The 26,300-nt window shown below is 41.9% G+C and overlaps 1 pseudogene; it reads left to right on the top strand.

The window, feature by feature from the left end:
• Positions 1–24,176, top strand: part of LOC148506518 (major histocompatibility complex class I-related protein 1-like) — a 75,528-nt pseudogene extending 51,352 nt beyond the window's left edge.
• Positions 24,177–26,300: the final 2,124 nt, after the last annotated feature.

Below are 26,300 nucleotides of genomic sequence, written 5' to 3'. Positions count from 1 at the left end.
AGGTATCCTTCCTATCCATATACCTCTAAAGTCGCTGTTTAGCGTTGCACATGATAAGAATTGTAGACCAGCCCAAGTGTGGGTCCAAAGCACAAAAAGTTAAATTATTCAACAAAAAGAAATAATACACGCTTTGATCTAGACAAAGAGCGCAGGTACAATTATCATACAAGGTTACAGCCAAATACATACGCTTGCGCCCTGATACCAGGTCCCAGCCGATCAATCCAGACATCTGCGGTCAGCAAACAGGTAACGACTGCTGACCTAGCCATTGCGCAAACATATATACTCTTCCAAGATGTATCAACACAATGGGGACAGACAAACACTGTTTCATTGGTTCTTGTTCCAGCTTGATCTTCTCATTGGACAGTTCATATAGTGTCATTAGGGGGATGGCTTGGTCTTGGAGCTGTTTCTTTGTGTAGTCTCAGAGTCTCTCCTTCCTAATGCTTACCTGTACTACATACATAGGCTATAGGCTCTCCTTCCTTAGGCTTACCTAAACTATATACATAGGCTATGGGCTCTCCTTGCTTATGCTTACCTGTACTGTATACATAGGCTATGGGTTCTCCTTCCTTATGCTTACCTGTACTATATACGTAGGCTATGGGCCCTCCTTCCTTATTCTTACCTGTTCTATATACGTAGGCTATGGGCTCTCCTTCCTTATGCTTACCTGTACTATATACATATCCTATGGGCTCTGCTTCCTTATGCTTACCTGTACTATATACGTAAACTATGGGCTCTCCTTCCTTATGCTTACCTGTACTATATACGTAGGCTATGGGCTCTCCTTCCTTATGCGCACCTGTACTATATACATAGGCCATGGGCTCTCCTTTCTTCTGCTTACCTGTACTATATACATAGCCCAATGGCTCTCCTTCCTTATGCTTACCTGTTCTATATACATAGGTTATGGGCTCTCCTTCCTTAAGCTTGCCTGTACTATATACATAGGCTATGGGCTTTCCTTCCTTAATCTAACCTGTACTATATACATAGGCTATGGGCTCTCCTTCCTTAAGCTTACCTGTACTATATACATAGGCTATGGGCTCTCCTTCCTTATGCTTACCTATACTATATACATAGGCTATGGGCTCTCCTTCCTTAAGATTACCTGTATTATATACATAGACTATTGGCTCTCCTTCCTTATGCTGACCTATACTATATACGTAGGCTATGTGCTCACCTTCCTTATGCTTACCTGTACTATATACGTAGGCTATGGGCTCTCCTTCCTTATGCTGACCTATACTATATACATAGTCTATGGGCTCTCCTTCCTTATGCTTACCTGTACTATATACATAGGCTATGGGCTCTCCTTCCTTATGCTTACCTCTACTATATATATAAGCTATGGGTTCTCCTTCATTATGCTTACCTGTACTATATACGTAGGCTATGGGCCCTCCTTCCTTACGCTTACTTGTTCTATATACGTAGGCTATGGGCTCTCCTTCCTTATGCTTACCTGTACTATATACATATCCTATGGGCTCTGCTTCCTTATGCTTACCTGTACTATATACATAGGCTATGAGCTCTCATTCCTTAAGCTTACCTGTACTATATACATAGGCTATGGGCTTTCCTTACTTAATCTTACCTGTGCTATATACATAGGCTATGGCCTCTCCTTCCTTATGCTTACCTATACTATATACATAGGCTATGGGCTCTCCTTTCTTAAGCTTACCTGTATTATATACATAGACTATTGGCTCTCCTTCCTTATGCACACTTGTACTATATACGTAGGCTATGGGCTCTAAGGTATCCTTCCTATCCATATACCTCTAAAGTCGCTGTTTAGCGTTGCATACGATAAGAATTGTAGACCAGCCCAAGTGTGGGTCCAAAGCACAAAAGGTTAAATTATTCATCAAATTGAAATAATACACGCTTTGATCTAGACAATGAGCGCAGGTACAATTATCATACAAGGTTACAGCCAAATACATACGTTTGCGCCCTGATAGCAGGTCCCAGCCGATCAATGCAGACGTCTGCGGTCAGCAAACAGGTAACGACTGCTGACCTAGCCATTGCGCAAACATATATACTCTTCCAAGATATAGCAACACAATGGGGACAGACAAACACTGTTTCATTGGTTCTTGTTCCAGCTTGATCTTCTCATTGGACAGTTCATATAGTGTCATTAGGGGGATGGCTTGGTCTTGGAGCTGTTTCTTTGTGTAGTCTCAGAGACTCTCCTTCCTTATGCTTACCTCTATTATATACATATGCTATGGGCTCTCCTTCCTTATGCTTACCTGTTCTATATACATAGGCTATGGGCTCTCCTTCCTAATGCTTACCTGTTCTATATACATAGGCTATTGGCTCTCCTTCCTTATGCTTACCTGTACTATATACATAGGCTATGGGCTCTCCTTCCTTATGATTACCTGTACTATATACATAGGCTATGGGCTCTCCTTCCTTATGCTTACCTGTACTATACATAGGTTATGGGCTCTCCTTCCTTATGCTTACCTGTACTATATACATAGGCTATGGACTCTCCTTCCTTATGCTTACCTGTACTATATACGTAGGCTGTGGGCTCTCCTTCCTTATGCTTACTTGTTCTATATACATAGGCTATGGGCCCTCCTTCCTTATGCTTACCTGTACTATATACTTAAGCTATGGGTTCTCCTTCCTTATGCTTACCTGTACTATATACGTAGGATATGGGCCCTCCTTCCTTATGCTTACTTGTTCTATATACATAGGCTATGGGCTTTCCTTACTTAATCTTACCTGTACTATATACATAGGCTATGGGCTCTCCTTCCTTATGCTTACCTGTACTATATACTTAGACTTTTGGCTCTCCTTCCTTCTGCTCACTTGTACTACATACATAGGCTATGGGCTCTCCTTCCTTATGCTTATCTGTTCTATATACATAGGCTATGGGCCCTCCTTCCTTATGCTTACCTGTACTATATACATAGGCTATTGGCTCTCCTTGCTTATGCTTACCTGTACTATATACGTAGGCTATGGGCTCTCCTTCCTTATGCTTACCTATACTATATGCGTAGGCTATGTGCTCTCCTTCCTTATGCTTACCTGTACTATATACGTAGGCTATGGGCTTGCCTTCCTTATGCTTACCTGTGCTATATACATAGTCTATGGGCTCTCCTTCCTTATGCTTACCTGTACTATATACAAAGGCTATGGGCTCTCCTTCCTTATGCTTACCTCTACTATATACATAAGCTATGGGTTCTCCTTCATTATGCTTACCTGTACTATATACATATCCTATGGGCTCTGCTTCCTTATGCTTACCTGTACTATATACATAGGCTATGAGCTCTCATTCCTTAAGCTTACCTGTACTATATACATAGGCTATGGGCTTTCCTTACTTAATCTTACCTGTACTATATACATAGGCTATGGGCTCTCCTTCCTTATGCTTACCTATACTATATACATAGGCTATGGGCTCTCCTTCCTTAAGCTTACCTGTATTATATACATAGGCCATGTGCTCTCCTTCCTTAAGCTTACCTGTACTATATACATAGACTATTGTCTTTTCTTCCTTATGCTCACTTGTTCTATATACGTAGGCTATGGGTTCTCCTTCCTTATGCTTACCTGTATTATATAAATGGGCCTTGGGCTCTCCTTCCTTATGCTTACCTGTATTATTTTCATAGGCTATGGGATCTCCTTCCTTATGCTTACCTGTACTATATGCATAGGCTATGGGCTCTCCTTCCTAATGCTTACCTGTATTATATACATGGGCTATGGTCTCTCCTTCCTTATGCTTACCTGTACAATATGCATAGGCTATGGGTTCACCTTCCTTATGCTTACCTGGACTATATACATAGGCTATGGGCTCTCCTTCCTAATGCTTACCTGTACTATATACATAGGCTATGGGCTCTCCATCCTTATGCTTACCTGTACTATATACATAGGCTAGTAGCTCTCCTTCGTTATGCCTACCTGTATTATATACATAGGCTATGGGCTCTTCTTCCTTAAGCTTACCTGTACTATATACATAGACTATTGGCTCTCCTTCCTTAAGCTTACCTGTACTATATACATAGACTATTGGCTCTCCTTCCTTATGCTCACTTGTACTATATACGTAGGCTATGGGCTCTAAGGAATTCTACTTATCCATATACGTCTAAAGTCGCTGTTTAGCGTTCCACACGATAAGAATTGTAGACCAGCCCAAGTGTGTGTCCAAAGCACAAAAAGTTTATTATTCAACAAAAAGAAATAATACACGCTTTGATCTAGACAATGAGCGCAGGTACAATTATCATACAAGGTTACAGCCAAATACATACGCTTGCGCCCTGATACCAGGTCCCAGCCGATCAATCCAGACGTCTGCGGTCAGCAAACAGGTAACGACTGCTGACCTAGCCATTGCGCAAACATATATACTCTTCCAAGATGTATCAACACAATGGGGACAGACAAACACTGTTTCATTGGTTCTTGTTCCAGCTTGATCTTCTCATTGGACAGTTCATATAGTGTCATTAGTGGGATTGCTTCGTCTTGGAGCTGTTTCTTTGTGTAGTCTCAGAGACTCTCCTTCCTTATACTTACCTGTACTATATACATAGGCTATGGGCTCTCCTTCCTTATGCTTACCTGTACTATATACATAGGCTATGGGCTCTCCTTCCTTATGCTTACCTGTTCTATATACATAGGCTATGGGCCCTCCTTCCTTATGCTTACCTGTACTATATACATAAGCTATGGGTTCTCCTTCCTTTTGCTTACCTGTACTATATACGTAGGCTATGGGCTCTGCTTCCTTATTCTTACCTGTACTATATACGTAAGCTTTGTGCTCTCCTTCCGTATGCTTACCTATACTATATACGTAGGCTATGGGCTCTCCTTCCTTATGCTTACCTGTACTATATACATAAGCCATGGGCTTTCGTTTCTTATGCTTACCTGTACTATATACATAGGCCATGGGCTCTCCTTCCTTACGCTTACCTGTTTTATATACATAGTCCATGGGCTGTCCTTCCTTACGCTTTCCTTTTCTATATACATAGGCCATGGGCTGTCCTTCCTTATGCTTACCTGTTCTATATACATAGGCTATGAGCTCTCCTTCCTTATGCTTTCCTACACTATATAGATTGGCTATGGGCTCTCCTTCCTAATGCTTACCTGTACTATATACATGGGCTATGGGCTCTCCTTCCTTATATCTACCTGTATTATATACATAGGCTATGGGCTCTCCTTCCTTAAGCTTGCCTGTACTATATACATAGACTATTGGCTCTCCTTCCTTATGCTCACTTGTACTATATACGTAGGCTATGGGCTCTAAGGAATTCTACTTATCCATCTACCTCTAAAGTCGCTGTTTAGCGTTGCACACGATAAGAATTGTAGACCAGCCCAAGTGTGGGTCCAAAGCACAAAAAGTTATATTATTCAACAAAAAGAAATAATACACGCTTTGATCTAGACAATGAGCGCAGGTACAATTATCATACAAGGTTACAGCCAAATACATACGCCTGTGCCCTGATACCAGGTCCCAGCCGATCAATCCAGACGTCTGCGGTCAGCAAACAGGTAACGACTGCTGACCTAGCCATTGCGCAAACATATATACTCTTCCAAGATGTATCAACACAATGGGGACAGACAAACACTGTTTCATTGGTTCTTGTTCCAGCTTGATCTTCTCATTGGACAGTTCATTTAGTGTCATTAGGGGATGGCTTGGTCTTGGAGCTGTTTCTTTGTGTAGTCTCAGAGACTCTCCTTCCTTATGCTTACCTCTATTATATACATATGCTATGGGTTCTCCTTCATTATGCTTACCTGTTCTATATACGTAGGCTATGGGCTCTCCTTCCTTATGCTTACCTGTACTATATACATATCCTATGGGCTGTGCTTCCTTATGCTTAACTGTACTATATACATAGGCTATGAGCTCTCATTCCTTAAGCTTACCTGTACTATATATATAGGCTATGGGCTTTCCTTACTTAATCTTACCTGTACTATATACATAGGCTATGGGCTCTCCTTCATTATACACACTTGTACTATATACGTAGGCTATGGGCTCTCCTTCCTTATGCTTTCCTGTACTATATACATAGGCTATGGGCTCTCCTTCCTTATGCTTACCTATACTATATACATAGGCTAGGGGCTTTCCTTCCTTAAGCTTACCTGTACTATATACATAGACTATTGGCTCTCCTTCCTTATGCACACTTGTACTATATACGTAGGCTATGGGCTCTAAGGTATCCTTCCTATCCATATACCTCTAAAGTCGCTGTTTAGCGTTGCACATGATAAGAATTGTAGACCAGCCCAAGTGTGGGTCCAAAGCACAAAAAGTTAAATTATTCAACAAAAAGAAATAATACACGCTTTGATCTAGACAAAGAGCGCAGGTACAATTATCATACAAGGTTACAGCCAAATACATACGCTTGCGCCCTGATACCAGGTCCCAGCCGATCAATCCAGACATCTGCGGTCAGCAAACAGGTAACGACTGCTGACCTAGCCATTGCGCAAACATATATACTCTTCCAAGATGTATCAACACAATGGGGACAGACAAACACTGTTTCATTGGTTCTTGTTCCAGCTTGATCTTCTCATTGGACAATTCATATAGTGTCATTAGGGGGATGGCTTGGTCTTGGAGCTGTTTCTTTGTGTAGTCTCAGAGTCTCTCCTTCCTAATGCTTACCTGTACTACATACATAGGCTATAGGCTCTCCTTCCTTAGGCTTACCTAAACTATATACATAGGCTATGGGCTCTCCTTGCTTATGCTTACCTGTACTGTATACATAGGCTATGGGTTCTCCTTCCTTATGCTTACCTGTACTATATACGTAGGCTATGGGCCCTCCTTCCTTATTCTTACCTGTTCTATATACGTAGGCTATGGGCTCTCCTTCCTTATGCTTACCTGTACTATATACATATCCTATGGGCTCTGCTTCCTTATGCTTACCTGTACTATATACATAAACTATGGGCTCTCCTTCCTTATGCTTACCTGTACTATATACGTAGGCTATGGGCTCTCCTTCCTTATGCGCACCTGTACTATATACATAGGCCATGGGCTCTCCTTTCTTCTGCTTACCTGTACTATATACATAGCCCAATGGCTCTCCTTCCTTATGCTTACCTGTTCTATATACATAGGTTATGGGCTCTCCTTCCTTAAGCTTGCCTGTACTATATACATAGGCTATGGGCTTTCCTTCCTTAATCTAACCTGTACTATATACATAGGCTATGGGCTCTCCTTCCTTAAGCTTACCTGTACTATATACATAGGCTATGGGCTCTCCTTCCTTATGCTTACCTATACTATATACATAGGCTATGGGCTCTCCTTCCTTAAGATTACCTGTATTATATACATAGACTATTGGCTCTCCTTCCTTATGCTGACCTATACTATATACGTAGGCTATGTGCTCACCTTCCTTATGCTTACCTGTACTATATACGTAGGCTATGGGCTCTCCTTCCTTATGCTGACCTATACTATATACATAGTCTATGGGCTCTCCTTCCTTATGCTTACCTGTACTATATACATAGGCTATGGGCTCTCCTTCCTTATGCTTACCTCTACTATATATATAAGCTATGGGTTCTCCTTCATTATGCTTACCTGTACTATATACGTAGGCTATGGGCCCTCCTTCCTTATGCTTACTTGTTCTATATACGTAGGCTATGGGCTCTCCTTCCTTATGCTTACCTGTACTATATACATATCCTATGGGCTCTGCTTCCTTATGCTTACCTGTACTATATACATAGGCTATGAGCTCTCATTCCTTAAGCTTACCTGTACTATATACATAGGCTATGGGCTTTCCTTACTTAATCTTACCTGTGCTATATACATAGGCTATGGCCTCTCCTTCCTTATGCTTACCTATACTATATACATAGGCTATGGGCTCTCCTTTCTTAAGCTTACCTGTATTATATACATAGACTATTGGCTCTCCTTCCTTATGCACACTTGTACTATATACGTAGGCTATGGGCTCTAAGGTATCCTTCCTATCCATATACCTCTAAAGTCGCTGTTTAGCGTTGCATACGATAAGAATTGTAGACCAGCCCAAGTGTGGGTCCAAAGCACAAAAGGTTAAATTATTCATCAAATTGAAATAATACACGCTTTGATCTAGACAATGAGCGCAGGTACAATTATCATACAAGGTTACAGCCAAATACATACGTTTGCGCCCTGATAGCAGGTCCCAGCCGATCAATGCAGACGTCTGCGGTCAGCAAACAGGTAACGACTGCTGACCTAGCCATTGCGCAAACATATATACTCTTCCAAGATATAGCAACACAATGGGGACAGACAAACACTGTTTCATTGGTTCTTGTTCCAGCTTGATCTTCTCATTGGACAGTTCATATAGTGTCATTAGGGGGATGGCTTGGTCTTGGAGCTGTTTCTTTGTGTAGTCTCAGAGACTCTCCTTCCTTATGCTTACCTCTATTATATACATATGCTATGGGCTCTCCTTCCTTATGCTTACCTGTTCTATATACATAGGCTATGGGCTCTCCTTCCTAATGCTTACCTGTTCTATATACATAGGCTATTGGCTCTCCTTCCTTATGCTTACCTGTACTATATACATAGGCTATGGGCTCTCCTTCCTTATGATTACCTGTACTATATACATAGGCTATGGGCTCTCCTTCCTTATGCTTACCTGTACTATAGATAGGTTATGGGCTCTCCTTCCTTATGCTTACCTGTACTATATACATAGGCTATGGACTCTCCTTCCTTATGCTTACCTGTACTATATACATAGGCTGTGGGCTCTCCTTCCTTATGCTTACTTGTTCTATATACATAGGCTATGGGCCCTCCTTCCTTATGCTTACCTGTACTATATACTTAAGCTATGGGTTCTCCTTCCTTATGCTTACCTGTACTATATACGTAGGATATGGGCCCTCCTTCCTTATGCTTACTTGTTCTATATACATAGGCTATGGGCTTTCCTTACTTAATCTTACCTGTACTATATACATAGGCTATGGGCTCTCCTTCCTTATGCTTACCTGTACTATATACTTAGACTTTTGGCTCTCCTTCCTTCTGCTCACTTGTACTACATACATAGGCTATGGGCTCTCCTTCCTTATGCTTATCTGTTCTATATACATAGGCTATGGGCCCTCCTTCCTTATGCTTACCTGTACTATATACATAGGCTATTGGCTCTCCTTGCTTATGCTTACCTGTACTATATACGTAGGCTATGGGCTCTCCTTCCTTATGCTTACCTATACTATATGCGTAGGCTATGTGCTCTCCTTCCTTATGCTTACCTGTACTATATACGTAGGCTATGGGCTTGCCTTCCTTATGCTTACCTGTGCTATATACATAGTCTATGGGCTCTCCTTCCTTATGCTTACCTGTACTATATACAAAGGCTATGGGCTCTCCTTCCTTATGCTTACCTCTACTATATACATAAGCTATGGGTTCTCCTTCATTATGCTTACCTGTACTATATACATATCCTATGGGCTCTGCTTCCTTATGCTTACCTGTACTATATACATAGGCTATGAGCTCTCATTCCTTAAGCTTACCTGTACTATATACATAGGCTATGGGCTTTCCTTACTTAATCTTACCTGTACTATATACATAGGCTATGGGCTCTCCTTCCTTATGCTTACCTTAACTATATACATAGGCTATGGGCTCTCCTTCCTTAAGCTTACCTGTACTATATACATAGACTATTGGCTCTCCTTCCTTATGCTCACTTGTACTATATACGTAGGCTATGGGCTCTAAGGTATCCTACCTATCCATATACCTCTAAAGTCGCTGTTTAGCGTTGCATACGATAAGAATTGGAGACCAGCCCAAGTGTGGGTCCAAAGCACAAAAAGTTAAATTATTCAACAAAAAGAAATAATACACGCTTTGATCTAGACAATGAGCGCAGGTACAATTATCATACAAGGTTACAGCCAAATACATACGTTTGCGCCCTGATACCAGGTCCCAGCCGATCAATGCAGAAGTCTGCGGTCAGCAAACAGGTAACGACTGCTGACCTTGCCATTGCGCAAACATATATACTCTTCCAAGATGTATCAACACAATGGGGACAGACAAACACTGTTTCATTGGTTCTTGTTCCAGCTTGATCTTCTCATTAGACACTTCATATAGTGTCATTAGGGGGATGGCTTGGTCTTGGAGCTGTTTCTTTGTGTAGTCTCAGAGTCTCTCCTTCCTAATGCTTACCTTTACTACATACATAGGCTATGGGCTCTCCTTCCTTATGCTTACCTGTACTATATACATAGGCTATGGGCTCTCGTTCCTTATGCTTACTTGTTCTATATACATAGGCTATGGGCCCTCCTTCCTTATGCTTACCTGTACTATATACATAAGCTATGGGTTCTCCTTCCTTATGCTTACCTGTACTATATACGTAGGTTATGGGCCCTCCTTCCTTATGCTTACCTGTTCTATATACGTAGGCTATGGGCTCTCCTTCCTTATGCTTACCTGTACTATATACATATCCTATGGGCTCTGCTTCCTTATGCTTACCTGTACTATATACGTAAACTATGGGCTCTCCTTCCTTATGTGCACCTGTACTATATACATATGCCATGGGCTCTGCTTCCTTATGCTTTCCTGTTCTATATACATAGGTTATGGGCTCTCCTTCCTTAAGCTTACCTGTACTATATACATAGGCTATGGGCTTTCCTTCCTTAATCTAACCTGTACTATATACATAGGCTATGGGCTCTCCTTCCTTAAGCTTACCTGTACTATATACATAGGCTATGGGCTCTCCTTCCTTATGATTACCTATACTATATACTTAGGCTATGGGCTCTCCTTCCTTAAGCTTACCTGTACTATATACATAGACTATTGGCTCTTCCTCCTTATGCTCACTTGTACTATATACATAGGCTATGGGCTATAAAGAATCCTACCTATCCATATACCTCTAAAGTCGCTGTTTAGCGTTGCATACGATAAGAATTGTAGACCAGCCCAAGTGTGGGTCCAAAGCACAAAAAGTTAAATTATTCAACAAAAAGATATAATACACGCTTTGATCTAGACAATGAGCGCATGTACAATTATCATACAAGCTTACAGCAAAATACATACGCTTGTGCCCTGATACCAGGTCCCAGCCGATCAATCCACATGTCTGCGGTCAGCAAACAGGTAACGACTGCTGACCTAGCCATTGTGCAAACATATATACTCTTCCATGATGTATCAACACAATGGGGACAGACAAACACTGTTTCATTGGTTCTTGTTCCAGCTTGATCTTCTCATTGGACAGTTCATATAGTGTCATTTGGGGGATGGCTTGGTCTTGCAGCTGTTTCCTTGTGTAGTCTCAGAGACTCTCGTTCCTTATGCTTACCTGTACTATATACATAGGCTATGGGCTCTCCTTCCTTATGCTTACCTGTACTATATACATAGGCTATTGGCTCTCCTTCCTTATGCTTACCTGTACTATATACATAGGCTATGGGCTCTCCTTCCTTATGCTTACCTATACTATATACGTAGGCTATGGGCTCTCTTTCCTTATGCTTACCTGTACTATATACGTAGGCTATGGGATTTCCTTCCTTATGCTTACCTGTACTATATACATAGTCTATGGGCTCTCCTTCCTTACGCTTACTTGTTCTATATACATTGTCTATGGGCCCTCCTTCCTTATGCTTACCTGTACTATATACATAAGCTATGGGCTCTCCTTCCTTATGCCTACCTATATACTCTTCCAAGATGTATCAACTCAATGGGGACAGACAAACACTGTTTCATTGGTTCTTGTTCCAGCTTGATCTTCTCATTGGACAGTTCATATAGTGTCATTAGTGGGATGGCTTCGTCTTGGAGCTGTTTCTTTGTGTAGTCTCAGAGACTCTCCTTCCTTATGCTTACCTGTACTATATACATAGACTATGGGCTCTCCTTCCTTATGCTTTCCTGTTCTACATACATAGGCTATGGGCCCTCCTTCCTTATGCTTACCTGTACTATATACATAAGCTATGGGTTCTCCTTCCTTTTGCTTACCTGTACTATATACATAGGCTATGGGCTCTCCTTCCTTATGCTTACCTGTACTATATACATAGGCTATGGGTTCTCCTTCCTTATGCTTACCTGTTCTATATACATAGGCTATGGGCTCTCCTTCCTTATGCTTACCTGTACTATATACATAAACTATGGGTTCTCCTTCCTTTTGCTTACCTGTACTATATACATAGGCTATGGGCCCTCCTTCCTTATGCTTACCTGTACTATATACGTAGGCTATGGGCTCTGCTTCCTTATGCTTACCTGTACTATATACATAAGCTATGGGCTCTCCTTCCTTATGCTTACCTATACTATATACGTAGGCTATGGGCTCTCCTTTCTTATGCTTACCTTTACTATATACATAGGCCATGGGCTTTCCTTTCTTATGCTTACCTGTACTATTTACATAGGCTATGGGATCTCCTTACTTATGCTTACCTGTACTATATACATAGGCTATGGCCTCTACTTCCTTATGCTTACCTGTACTATATACATAGGCTATGGGTTCTCCTTCCTTATGCTTACCTGTTCTATATACATAGGCTATGGGCCCTCCTTCCTTATGCTTACCTGTACTATATACATAGGCTATGGGCTCTCCTTCCTTATGCTTACCTGTACTATATACATAGGCTATGGGTTCTCCTTCCATATGCTTACCTGTTCTATATACATAGGCTATGGGCTCTCCTTCCTTATGCTTACCTGTACTATATACATAGGCTATGGGTTCTCCTTCCTTATGCTTACCTGTTCTATATACATAGGCTATGGGCTCTCCTTCCTTATGCTTACCTGTACTATATACATAAGCTATGGGCTCTCCTTCCTTATGCCTACCTGTACTATATACATAGGCTTTGGGCTCTCGTTCCTTATGCTTACTTGTTCTATATACATAGGCTATGGGCCCGCCTTCCTTATGCTTACCTGTACTATATACAAAAGCTATGGGTTCTCCTTCCTTATGCTTACCTGTACTATATACGTAGGCTATGGGCCCTCCTTCCTTATGCTTACCTGTTCTATATACGTAGGCTATGGGCTCTCCTTCGTTATGCTTTCCTGTACTATATACATAAGCTATGGGTTCTCCTTCCTTATGCTTACCTGTTCTATATACGTAGGCTATGGGCTCTCCTTCCTTATGCTTACCTGTACTATATACATATCCTATGGGCTCTGCTTCCTTATGCTTACCTGTACTATATACATAAGCTATGGGCTCTCCTTCCTTATGCTTACCTGTACTATATACGTAGGCTTTGGGCTCTCCTTCCTTATGCGCACCTGTACTATATACATAGGCCATGGGCTTTCCTTTCTTATGCTTACCTGTACTATATACATAGACCATAGGCTCTCCTTCCTTATGCTAACCTGTTCTATATACATAGACTATGAGCTCTCCTTCCTTATGCTTTCCTGCACTATATACATAGGCTATGGGCTCTCCTTCCTAATGCTTACCTTTACTATATACATGGGCTATGTGCTCTCCTCCCTTATGCTTACCTGTATTATATGCATAGGCTATGGGCTCTCCTTCCTTATGCATACCTGGACTATATACATAGGCTATGGGCTCTCCTTCCTAATGCTTACTTGGACTATATACATAGGCTATGGACTCTCCTTCCTTATGCTTACCTGTACTATATACATAGGCTATGCGCTCTCCTTCCTTAAGCTTACCTGTACTATATACATAGACCATAGGCTCTCCTTCCTTATGCTAACCTGTTCTATATACATAGACTATGAGCTCTCCTTCCTTATGCTTACCTGTACTATATGCATAGGCTATGGGCTCTCCTTCCTTATGCTTACTTGTACTATATACATAGGCTATGGGCTCTCCTTCCTAATGCTTACCTGTACTATATACATGGGCTGTGGGCTCTCCTTCCTTATGCTTACCTGTACTATATGCATAGGCTATGGGCTCTCCTTCCCTATGCTTACCTGGACTATATACATAGGCTTTGGCTCTCCTTCCTAATGCTTACCTGGACTATATACATAGGCTATGGGCTCTCCTTCCTTATGCTTACCTGTACTATATACATAGGCTATGGGCTCTCCTTCCTTAAGCTTACCTGTACTATATACATAGACTATTGTCTGTTCTTCCTTATGCTCACTTGTTCTATATACGTAGGCTATGGGTTCTCCTTCCTTATGCTTACCTGTATTATATACATAGGCCATCGGCTCTCCTTCCTTATGCTTACCTGTACTATTTACATAGGCTATGGGATCTCCTTACTTATGCTTACCTGTACTATATGCATAGGCTATGGGTTCTCCTTCCTTATGCTTACCTGTATTATATACATAGGCTATGGGCTCTCCTTCCTAATGCTTACCTATACTATATACATGGGCTATGGTCTCTCTTTCCTTATGCTTACCTGTACTATATGCATAGGCTATGGGTATTCCTTCCATATGCTTACCTGGACTATATACATAGGCTATGGGCTCTCATTCCTAATGCTTACCTGTACTATATACATAGGCTCTCCATCCTTATGCTTACCTGTACTATATACATAGGCTTGTGGCTCTCCTTCCTTATGCCTGCCTGTATTATATACATAGGCTATGGGCTCTCCTTCCTTAAGCTTACCTGTACTATATACATAGACTATTGGCTCTCCTTCCTTATGCTCACTTGTACTATATACGTAGGCTATGGGCTCTAAGGAATTCTACTTATCCATATACGTCTAAAGTCGCTGTTTAGCGTTCCACACGATAAGAATTGTAGACCAGCCCAAGTGTGGGTCCAAAGCACAAAAAGTTTATTATTCAACAAAAAGAAATAATACACGCTTTGATCTAGACAATGAGCGCAGGTACAATTATCATACAAGGTTACAGCCAAATACATACGCTTGTGCCCTGATACCAGGTCCCAGCCGATCAATCCAGATGTCTGCGGTCAGCAAACAGGTAACGACTGCTGACCTAGCCATTGCGCAAACATATATACTCTTCCAAGATGTATCAACTCAATGGGGACAGACAAACACTGTTTCATTGGTTCTTGTTCCAGCTTGATCTTCTCATTGGACAGTTCATATAGTGTCATTAGTGGGATGGCTTCGTCTTGGAGCTGTTTCTTTGTGTAGTCTCAGAGACTCTCCTTCCTTATGCTTACCTGTACTATATACATAGGCTTTGGGTTCTCCTTCCTTATGCTTTCCTGTTCTATATACATAGGCTATGGGCCCTCCTTCCTTATGCTTACCTGTACTATATACATAAGCTATGGGTTCTCCTTCCTTTTGCTTACCTGTACTATATACATAGGCTATGGGCCCTCCTTCCTTATGCTTACCTGTACTACATACATAGGCTATGGGCTCTCCTTCCTTAGGCTTACCTGTACTATATACATAGGCTATGGGCTCTCCTTCCTTATGCTTACCTGTACTATATACATAGGCTATGGGCTCTCCTTCCTTATGCTTACCTGTACTATATACATAGGCTATGGGTTCTCCTTCCTTATGCTTACCTGTTCTATATACATAGGCTATGGGCCCTCCTTCCTTATGCTTACCTGTACTATATACATAGGCTATGGGCTCTCCTTCCTTATGCTTACCTGTACTATATACATAGGCTATGGGTTCTCCTTCCTTATGCTTACCTGTTCTATATACATAGGCTATGGGCTCTCCTTCCTTATGCTTACCTGTACTATATACATAGGCTATGGGTTCTCCTTCCTTATGCTTACCTGTTCTATATACATAGGCTATGGGCTCTCCTTCCTTATGCTTACCTGTACTATATACATAAGCTATGGGTTCTCCTTCCTTTTGCTTACCTGTACTATATACATAGGCTATGGGCCCTCCTTCCTTATGCTTACCTGTACTATATACGTAGGCTATGGGCTCTGCTTCCTTATGCTTACCTGTACTATATACATAAGCTATGGGCTCTCCTTCCTTATGCTTACCTATACTATATACGTAGGCTATGGGCTCTCCTTTCTTATGCTTACCTTTACTATATACATAGGCCATGGGCTTTCCTTTCTTATGCTTACCTGTACTATATACATAGGCCATGGGCTCTCCTTCCTTACGCTTACCTGTTCTATATACATAGGCCATGGGCTGTCCTTCCTTATGCTTACCTGTTCTATATACATAGGCTATGAGCTCTCCTTCCTTATGCTTTCCTGCACTATATAGATTGGCTATGGGCTCTCCTTCCTAATGCTTACCTGTACTATATACATGGGCTTTGGGCTCTCTTTCCTTATATCTACCTGTATTATATACATAGGCTATGGGCTCTCCTTCCTTAGGCTTACCTGTACTATACACATAGACTATTGGCTCTCCTTCCTTATGCTCACTTGTACTATATACGTAGGCTACGGGCTCTAAGGAATTCTACTTTTCCATCTACTTCTAAAGTCGCTGTTTAGCGTTGCACACGATAAGAATTGTAGACCAGCCCAAGTGTGGGTCCAAAGCACAAAAAGTTATATTATTCAACAAAAAGAAATAATACATGCTTTGATCTAGACAATGAGCGCAGGTACAATTACCATACAAGGTTACAGCCAAATACATACGCTTGTGCCCTGATACCAGGTCCCAGCCGTTGAATCCAGACGTCTGCGGTCAGCAAACAGGTAACGACTACTGACCTAGCCATTGCGCAAACATATATACTCTTCCAAAATGTATCAACACAATGGGGACAGACAAACACTGTTTCATTGGTCATTAGGGGGATGGCTTGGTCTTGGAGCTATTTCTTTGTGTAGTCTCAGAGACTCTCCTTCCTTATGCTTACCTGTACTATATACATAGGCTATGGGCTCTCCTTCCTTATGCTTACCTATACTATATACATAGGCTATGGGCTCTCCTTCCTTATGCTTACCTGTACTATATGCATAGGTTATTGGCTCTCCTTCCTAATGCGCATCTGTACTATATACGTAGGCTATGGGCTCTCCTTCCTTATGCTTACCTGTACTATATACATAGGCTATGGGTCTCCTTCCTTATGCTTACCTGTACTATATACATAGGCTATGGGCTCTCCTTCCTTAAGCTTACCTGTACTATATACATAGACTATTGGCTCTCCTTCCTTAAGCTTACCTGTACTATATACATAGACTATTGGCTCTCCTTCCTTATGCTCACTTGTACTATATACGTAGGCTATGGGCTCTAAGGTATCCTACCTATCCATATACCTCTAAAGTCACTGTTTAGCGTTGCACACGGTAAGAATTGTAGACCAGCCCTAGTTTGGTCCAAAGCGCAAAAAGGTAAATTATTCAACAAAAAGAAATAATACACGCTTTGATCTAGACAATGAGCACAGGTACAATTATCATACAAGGTTACAGCCAAATACATACGCTTGTGCCCTGATACCAGGTCCAAGCCGATCAATCCAGACGTCTGCGGTCAGCAAACAGGTAACGACTGCTGACCTAGCCATTGCGCAAACATATATACTCTTCCAAGATGTATCAACACAATGGGAACTGACAAACAATGTTTCATTGGTTCTTGTTCCAGCTTGAACTTCTCATTGGACAGTTCATATAGTGTCATTAGGGGGATGGCTTGGTCTTGGAGCTGTTTCTTTGTGTAGTCTCAGAGACTCTCCTTCCTTATGCTTTCCTGTACTATATACATAGGCTATGGGCTCTCCTTCCGTATAGCTTACTTGTAGTTTATAAAACACAATCAGAAACCTCCACTATTATGGTTTTTAAATCTTTATTTTATGCCCACAGAACAGCCCATTGTGAGAGTGACACAGTTTCCTGATACTAATGGCAGTAGTAGACTGTATTGTCGGGCGTACGGACACTATCCCAAGGACATCGCCATGATGTGGTAGAGGAATGGGCAGAAGATGCCAGAGGAGGTGATGGACACAGTGACCCTGCCACTCCCTGATTACGTGTATCTAACCTCTTTGTCTGTCACCATCACCCCACTGACTGGTGACACTTACACCTGCAGGGTCTCCCACAGCAGCCTGACGTCAGCATATGTACATGACTGGAGTAAGTGGGATGTGTCTGTTTATACTAAGAATAATCTGGGACTGTATCAGGGAGAAATAGAGGTAACCTGATCCTCCAGCATTATCATTCCTTATTACCCTGGTTCCCACAGCTCGCAGAGGGAAGAGCCCGTGTTTCTCACAGCAGGGCTGGTAGTCTTTAGGAGGGGGAAGGCAGTACTACATATTTCTGGCCTCCTCTTCTGCTGGGTTCCAGGCCAGTGCTGGTTAGTCTGGACTGGATCCCACTATGACACGGGGACCCCATGCTGCGTTTTCACTGGTTAATAATAGGAAGCAGCCCAGCAGGGGGACCCAATACTCATCCCATTTCAGTGGGAGCCTGCCCAGGCTGTGTAATATTGGGTCTGTCAGGAATTTAGGAGGAGGGGTGAACACTGTCTGGTTTTATTTAAATATTTACTGTACAAAGGTTCTTCCATTTATCAATAGCTCATCAATGTCATGGGAACTCTTATCTACAGGGAATGAATTGGCCCCATTGAAAATTTGAGGGAGGGCCCAGCTGAGCCAGGCCACCCCCTGACACACCCATTCTGTTGCTATTGGAGCCAGAGGAGAGGACGGGCGGTAATGATGGACCAACCTCCCAAGGTCCCCGCTCTGATCTTAGGAGCTTACACAGGGGCAGTTGCAGCATAGTGAAGACTTACCAGCCCCTGTGTATGCTCCTAAGGGCAGAGCGGGGACCCTCGGGAGGGTGGTCCATCATTACCGCCCGTACTCTCCTATGGCTCCCATAGCGGTCGCACCCCCAGTAGTATCGGCTGCTCCGCCACTGGGCTTTATACATGTAGCAAACATACTGGGAACTCCATCGAAGCAAATGGGCTACTGAAATGAATGGAAAAAGCTCTCAGACGGCACGCAGTCACTACGTTGGCGGTTTAGATGACGACATTTACAATGTCGACAGCAGAATGTCGACACTGAGGATCTTGACATAGTGAAACTGTTGACATCATTAATGTCGACACCTGCAAAATGACTACACTGACAGAATGTCGATCTCGGAAATGATGTTATGGTCATAGGGTTAGAGTTGCCATTAGGGTTAGTGTTAGGGCTAGGGGACAGAAGGAGAAGAAATATTAGAAAAAAAAGGGAGACGCCCAGGGCCTGTACCCAACACAAACAATACACTGATATAATAGATAATATTTTTATATAAAAAATGGTTTATGGATTAAACCTTACTGATAAAAATGATATATAACTGTATAATTAGATGCACAAGAACATGAACCTGTAGTACAATAGGAACACAACACATCTGCCATGTCTAGGGGGCCAATTATCATTAACTATGCAGCATATTCTCCGAAAACTCCCGTTTTCGGGGGACAGCCGCAAATATTACGTATCCACCAGATGTATTATGGAGGGAACGCAGTTGATATCGGTCTCTCCATTTCCGGCAGCAGCCGCGACCCCCATAGGGTTCTATAGGGGATGTGATGCTGTCAGGTTACCAAGCTCAGAAATGCCAAGCAGTCCGGAGCTAGGCCCCTGCAGCTAATGCCATCTAAAGATGGTGTTGTGCCGCTGTAGCCTACGGGCTACACATCACAGATCTAGCCGGGAGAGAGTTCTGGTGGAACCTTGACTGGCCCCGAGGCAGCATTTATCATGGATTACTGCTCATACTCTTCAGAGGTGCGAACATAAATCCACATTAAGTGCTGCCTCGGGGCTAGTTACTAAGAATATTTGTGATTGTATAAGAAGCACAATGGAGACTCCTAATGGGATTAGTATAGGATAGTTCGTGTCCTTCCCCTGCACATCCTCTATTCCCTCAGCCTCCAGCCCAAGAACTTACTATTCTCACCCTACCTAATGGTACAATCTGCCCTATGTTATACAGTCCTGTACCAGGTACCAAAGCTCTATAGCAGTGGAAGACAACCTGGAGGTCTTCAGATGTTGTGGTTATACTGTCAGTGCATGCTGGGATTTGTAGTTACACACAAACTGCAGAGTCACAAATTGCCTCAGCCTTGATTAGAACATTGGTGCAAGACAAGTCCATTCAATGTTTCACAGCAAAATCTTGATAGAGGATTTAATTTCATGTGTGCTGTGTGCACATAGAGACAGATTAATGGATGCAGCTGATCTCTCTGTCACATTACTAATTGTACCTGTATGTTCTTTATGCAGAATTCTCAGATGATCCCCCGCGTGGTCCCTCTAATGGGGCAGTGATTGCTATCTGCCTGGCCGTCATCTTACTACTGGGTATCATGGTATTTGGCTCTGTGTCGCTGGTACAGAGGATAAGACACTGACATTCTACAACAAATACACTGGAGATATAATACTTAAGTGCTCCCTATATACTTATAGCCATATATCCATAAAGATGTCTCCATATAATTGTCTTGTCACTTTCTTTCAAAATCTTCTTGTCCGTCAGTAATCATAGAAAAAAGGAAAAAGATACATACTGTATGTGTAGAATTGCAACTAAACCACAATTTCAATATTAAGTTGAATCTGAGTGGTGTGGAGAATCCTGTATTCCCACTTTATAGTGGAGAAACGTACTATACTCACTTAAAGTATGTATGGTAGCAAATATATAAAGGTAAAGTATCTTTAAATGGATATCCTCAAATCCACACCAAACGTGTCATACACAAAGTGTAAGGAGGAAGAGGGAAAACATACCCACTCACAATGATTTTAGAGCAGGATAAAACTCATAAAGGTTTCTTTACACATCCAAATAGGAATAGATATAAGCGTACCCAACTCACACATATTAGCAGCAGATCACTCTTATAAAGGTTTATTTTTTCCAATCCTTTTGGTATATTCACAGCAAGGATCCAAGTTTTTGGTAAATCAAATAAAAAACTTACAATATAAAATCTAAGAATCAAACTGAAGAATAAAAGCAAGGAAAAGTCCAAAATTTCAGGTACAGATTATACACAGGAGCTTAATCCATAAAAAAAAACAGTCCGGAACAATCTCTAGGATTTAGTCCAGTACCTTATAAATTGGGAGTATCTGTAATCAATTTTCCTCCAATGATGCAAAGTCCTTAAAAACCACCAACGCGTTTCGATTAAAATCTTTGTCAAGGTGTAACAAGGAATGCATCTTACCGTCTATATATACCAGGGGAAGTAGGAAGCATATAGCCATATAGGCGAGACCCGGAGATGACATCACCAGAGGCATATTTGATCCAATCTGGATTTTAACCAACTATATACAATGTTCTTTTTCAATGAAACCTGGTGGTCTGGGTATAGTAAAGACACTTACAGCTCAAACCGCCCGCTCCAATGGTGTTTGGGCTTTCCATCATACATCGCTCCGCAGCACCGGAGCTCACCGAAAGTTGTCATCCCCGGACGTTCCGGCATGCGTTCCACTGCAGTGGAACACAAACATTAGTGTTAGCAGCTGTAAATCCCACCCGCTTATCCTTCTATCTTAACATATCTGGGAATTCTAATGTCTTTTATAGACAGACTTTCTGATGTGCACATAAAGAGGTAATTTTGATTTTATCTTATAGAACATAAATACATATGTATATTCATTTTTATCAATGCTCCCCCTAGTGGAAGACATGAATCAATTAAAAATATCAATATTTCATAAATACACAAAAGCCTAATAATAAGAACATTTTATAGTACATGATGATAAAATAGAATTTTTTCAAAAAGCCTTCCGACAATAAATAAATAATAAATTAAAAGCATACTAGCAAAATGTATTTAAAATGCTAAAATCCATATAAATAAAGTTAAAGGAACCATTTATCTCAAAGTCGGCATTCAGACCTCCTGGTATAAGCGTATCCAATTTTAATATCCACCGTATCTCTGCTTTAGTGAGATTTCCCTCTAGATCTCTATCTTTCCAATTTGGCTTTACATTTTGTATGCCAATAAATCTTAAGGTGCCCATACACTAGGTGATTTAATTGAGAGATTGAACTATAAAGATATCGCTTAAAAATCGTTAAGAAAAATGTCTAAAACGACCAGCGATGCGTCAGCTTCAGCTTGTTTGCAGATGATTGATGTGCCTACACTGAGCGACTGAATGTTCAGTGTAGGCACATCACAGACGGAGAAACAACTGCACGATTACAATGTCGTAATCGTGCTCTCGTTTCTCTGTCTGCTAGTGGATGGACACCTTTACAAGGTCTTTACTTGAACATTTATTGGTTGTTTTAAAATGATTAGATACTGTGTGTGTATTTAGACCCTTTTTAATGTTCCGTAAATGTTTCAAGGGCCTTGTCTTTAGGGATCTTGATGTACGACCTATATATACAAGGAGACATCTACATTCCAGTAAATAAACAACATTGGTCGTATGGCAGGCTATAAACCCCTCGATTATATTTTCTTTCCCCTTAACTATAAAACTTACAAATTTAGTCTCAGCTGAGGGCATGGTTTTACATGCCATACAATCTCCACATCTGTGGAATCCTCTTGTACGTATAGGATTAAGGCCCTCATTCAGAGGCGGTCGCAAGAAGCGATCGCTCTCTCTGAATGAGGGCGGCCGCTTGATCTTTAAGTGCGGCCTCCTGGTCGCTAGCTAAGCTGTGGGTTGTCACCCACAGCTTAGCGACCGACCAGGGTGATGGTCGCGATGGTCAAGACCATCGCGACCATCGGGGTTTGCGACAAGACTATAAGGTTGGGTCTCGGCAACCGCTAGCCCCAGGGAGCTTCCTGCTCTGATCGAGCAGGAAGCTCCCCACTGACATCACTGCTGTCAGTGACACCGCCCACAAAACGGCAGGCGTTCGCTTGGGAACGCCTCCATTTGTGTAAAGCCTACAAAACAGGGCGAGCTGTCGATCTACATCGACAGCCACCCCTTTTGTAGTGAGCTCCGGAGCGAGAGAAATTCTCTCGCTCCGGGGCTTGCGCACGTGCAGTGCGGCCGCTGCGCGTGCACAGGGCCTTAACATCGAGCCGGTTGCGAGCACTCAGCGCTTGCGACCGGGTCTGAATGAGGTTCTGAGTGTCTCGCAGGGAAGTGCACTTCTTACCAAAGTATTTTTTAAATTTGGTGCTTTACGGTAGATAAAAATTGGTTTAGCTGGCATTGTATCTTTTAAAATTGGATCTTTCAAAAGGATCCCCCAATATTTTAAAATAATTTTCTCCAGGTTTTTTTTTATTTTATAATCATATAATTTTATTGGGGTATCAAGAAACAGAAAAAAAAACAGTGCAGTCCCCAAGGGGGATTAAGGAACAAAATAAACAGTAAATATTCATCATACAAATAGATAGGTAACAAGTATAATGATATACTGATATTGAAAATGAACTTTTCCTTTTTTCCCTCTTTTTTCTTTGTAATTCCTTAAGAAAGTAGCACAGAACAAAGAAACTAAATATCAAGAGAAGAAAAATAAAAAAAGAATAAAAAAAAAAAATATAAAGAGAGAAAAATAAAATAAAATAATAATAATTGAGTAAGAAAGTAAATAAATAGATACAAATTAAAAATTTTGAAATTATGTAGAAGAGAAAAAAAAAAAAAATTAAATAAATAAAAATCAGGGAGTGGAGAGGAAGAGGAAGAGAGCGAGCTGGGGGGATAGAATAAAGAATTTGAGAGGGAGAGAGAAAAGAGAAAGAAAAGAGCAGAGGGCAAATAATTATGAGAGACCAGGAGGGGTCACACCTTGGGAGCCATACCAGGGAGACCAGATTGCGTTAAACTTGTCCACTGTGTTGTGTTGAAGGCTTGTGATATATTCCATTTTGGCCACAAACCAGACGCGGTTGAGAAACTGTTGACAAGTAGGAGGGAGTGGTTGTTTCCAAGAGCTAGCAATCTGATACTTGGCGGCACAGGAGATGTGTAGGGCCAACTTATTCTCATGGTTGGAAAGTTGACAGATCGGGGCACACAGGAGCAACGAAGCAGCAGTAAGAGGGGAGGCATAGGGAATAATTGACAATATAGTAGATTGGACCATGGACCAGTAAGGGACAATATATGGACAGGACCACCAAATATGGTAGAAAGAGCCGACTTGTCCACATTGTCTCCAACAAAGGTTAGAAGAATTAGGGTATATTTGGTGAAGACGCTCCGGGACAAGATACCAACGAGTGTACACCTTATAAGAGTTTTCCTTAATGGAGACACTAATTGAGCATTTCGATATATTAAGGCGTATAGCCTCCCAAGTGTCTTCTCCCAGAGAGGTACCCAAGTCTATCTCCCAACAACACTCATGGGTCTCTAGGGGCGGGCTATCCTGATCTAGTATAGAATGATAGATCAGAGAAATTAAGCCCTTTTCCGCGGGTCTATAAATACAAAGGCGTTCCATAGCCGTGGGTTTTCGTAAAGCGTCAAGAGAAGAGAGGGACGAATGGACAAAGTGGCGAATCTGGAGATATTGGTAGAAACAGGACTGCGGTAAAGAATGTATCTCCCATAACTCAGTAAAAGAATGGGGGGCAAAATTGCCCAGGATGTGATGGAAGCGGGTGATGCCAACTGCAGACCATGTAGAGATCATATGGGGCGAGTGGCCAGGGAGAAAAGAAGGGTGAAACCAGAGAGGTGTCTGAGGCGAGGGGTGAGTAGACAGAGAGAACTTAGTATCGAGAGAGTCCCATACAGATAAAGTAAGAGAAACTGATGGGACCAACGAGATAGAGAGAGGTCTGAGTTTTCTGGGGAGCCACGGTAGGTTTGAGACCGATGGGGTTTTGTGAGTGCTGATTCAAGATCAACCCATCGTTTGGTTCCCTTTGGAGAGTGCCAGGAGACTAATTTACTAAGTCTAGAGGCTTGGTAGTATTTGGATAACGAGGGGAGACCTAGGCCGCCAGCTGAAGTGGTCTTGAAAAGGACTGCTCTACGTATACAAGGTCTTCTGTAATTCCAGATAAATTTACCATAACTTGCCTGTAAAGAAGATAGAACGCAGAGAGGGACTGCCACAGGAAGGGTTTGGAAAAGGTAGAGGAGTTTGAGAAGGACATTCATTTTAATCACGGCTATACGGCCTGTCCAAGAGATAAATAGAGAGCGCCAATGAAAAAGGTCTTGTTCTATGGCTCTACACAGAGGGAGATAGTTTGCCTTGTAGAGACCATGATAAGATTTTGTCAGGTTGACACCTAGATATTTAATAGATTCCAAACGCCAGTTAAAATTGAAATTAAGACGGAGGAGCTCTAGAGACGACCTCGGAATATGGAGGGGTAAAGCTTCTGATTTGTCGTTGTTGATTTTATAACCGGATAATTGTCCATAAAGGGAGATTTCTTGGAATAGATTTGGGAGGGAAATCAAGGGGTTGGTGAGAGTAAGGAGGCCATCGTCGGCAAATAGAGAGATTTTATACGAGGAGTCGCCTACTTGAATGCCAGAAATGTCTGGATTCCCTTGGATCTTACAGGCCAGGGGTTCAATAATTTGAGCGAAAATCAGCGGGGATAGAGGACACCCCTGCCTAGTGCCATTTGAGATGGGGAAGGAGTCAGAAAGAAGACCCCCTGCAAGAACCGAAGTAGATGGGTTATGATAAAGGGCCCTAATGGCCTGGAGAAATCTACCATGAAAACCGAAGCCAAGAAGAGTATTAATCATAAAGGGCCAAGAGACCCTATCAAAGGCCTTTTCGGCATCAAGAGCAAGAAGGAGAGAGGGAAGTTTAATAGAGTTTACATGATGTATAAGATCCACTGTACGCCTAGTGTTATCGAGGGCTTGTCGGGAGGGGACGAAACCTACCTGGTCCGGATGAATAAGAGAAGAGAGAATGGGGTTTAGTCTATTTGCCAAAATTTTTGCAAAAAGTTTGAGATCCGTATTTAGAAGGGAAATTGGTTGATAGTTAGTTACCAAATGGGGGTCCTTACCCGGTTTCGGGATAACTGTTATTTTAGCCCTGGTAGTATCAGTGGGAAAAAAGTTACCTTCAAAAATTTGATTAAAAGAGTTTGTGAGATGGGGGATTAGAGAGCTC

The sequence above is a fragment of the Taudactylus pleione genome, unplaced genomic scaffold (assembly GCF_031769625.1).
Source record: "Taudactylus pleione unplaced genomic scaffold, aTauple2 ptg000400l, whole genome shotgun sequence".
NCBI lineage: Eukaryota > Metazoa > Chordata > Amphibia > Anura > Myobatrachidae > Taudactylus > Taudactylus pleione.
The sequence above is the reverse complement of the archived record's forward strand: the minus strand, read 5'-3'. Positions and strand labels throughout refer to the sequence as shown.